Source organism: Rhagoletis pomonella, unplaced genomic scaffold (assembly GCF_013731165.1).
Source record: "Rhagoletis pomonella isolate Grant_MI unplaced genomic scaffold, Rhpom_1.0 Rhpom_scaffold_00002, whole genome shotgun sequence".
Taxonomy (NCBI): domain Eukaryota; kingdom Metazoa; phylum Arthropoda; class Insecta; order Diptera; family Tephritidae; genus Rhagoletis; species Rhagoletis pomonella.
The window spans coordinates 112,930,595-112,932,260 of NW_023458556.1; positions in this window are offsets into that span (position 1 = coordinate 112,930,595).

The following is a 1,666-nucleotide window of genomic DNA, read 5'->3' on the forward strand; positions in this document are numbered from 1 at the left end:
TGCGCGAAAATACTTCCCAACCCCTTTACCGGTAACACAGAAAAGAAAATTCTACTTCATAAGCGCGGCCGAAGGCTGCCTACGCAGAAAGAAGTTAATTTTCTCATTTCGCTTTACAACTTATAGACCATATAATGACGCATATGGGTGTTTCCATCGGAAGGTCCACCACGACAAAAAAAAAAAAAAAAATCTTATATCTAACGTATTCACGGGCCGATTTGTCGGCTTTTTAAAATATATACTGGATATGTAAGTAAAATCATGTTTGCGTAAAATGGTCTTCCTAGGTGGCGCCCAGGTTGAGATATTTCGAAAAACCGTATTTATGGTCCGATTTGGTTCGAATTTGGCGTATGTAGTTGAAACATAATAAGTCATAGATTTCCAACAAATTCACCCTGAATTGGTGCTGAAGTCAAAATATAAAGTATATTCTACATAAAATACATGTTTTATTTGCGTTAAAAATTCATTTAAAAGCAATATTAACACAAATATAACGATGGAAATTTATGTGACGTAGCGTCACGTGACGTTTCACACTTAGGGTTGTAAAAGAAAATTGAAACAAGTTGCATTAATTCAAAAAACTCTAAAAACAACTAGAATTGCTCCAAATCATATTAAAATAAGTTTCATGAAAATAGCCGTCCACAATTCGCAGAGTTTTGCGATTTTGTAAGAAAAGAAAAAATCGACTTCCATTTTTTGTCACGTAACGACACTCTCTTTAAATGCTTATATTTCAAGACCAAGCAGTTCGATTGTTTTCATTTTTCGGTTAAATATAGAGCTTATTATGTGCTATACAATGGCCGAAAAAAGTTAAAGAAAACAAATGGTATTCCTTGTTTGTATCACATTGAAACGTACGACTGTCACGTATGCGACGCATGCAAATACCCATATATATATCGTCGTTTAAAGTACAAAACCGCGTATCAACCAAACGCAAAACCGCGTATGTGAAGTTGCATAAATTATTTTGTAGAGAGTAAAAACACTCATACTTCAAAATGGTTCTCTTTTTTATAAAGCAATAGCACTTCTGGCTAGTATATTTCAGGACGAATGGACATGGATTGAGCCAAGAGCTTGTGTGAGCAAATTCAATTTTTGGCAGCCAATGCCAGTTACGCGGTTTTGCAGAATGACGATACGCGGTTTTGTACTTTAAACGACGATATGTATGTATGTACTAGGGATGTTGCGAAAGTGGAATTTTAGACATCCGCGGATGCAAATGCGGATGCGGATGTCTAACAGGTAACATCCGCGGATGCGAATGCGAATGCGGATGACAAGTACTTTTAAGAAACCATTAGGCAAGTAAATTAAGTTACTTAGGTAAATGAAAAAATGGAAAAGTTAGTAATTTTAAATAATGTTTACTTTATTTAGTACTTGAGTTTAAAAATTGGAACATTATATGTAATAAAAAGTAATGAGAATTACATCGGGGCCGAAAATTTCGGATGTATCCTCCGGACTTTCATCTTGACTTGAAGAAACTAGCATAATGGCGAGATCGTTGTTTAAACAACGCTTACATGCCAAAGCATATGTCTCAGGTTTTTCTAAAGTTTTTAAAAAGAATTCTTCATTCTTATTCCTTTGGCTGTTTCAGAATTTTGGGAACCTGTAACGCCATCAGCATTTTTTT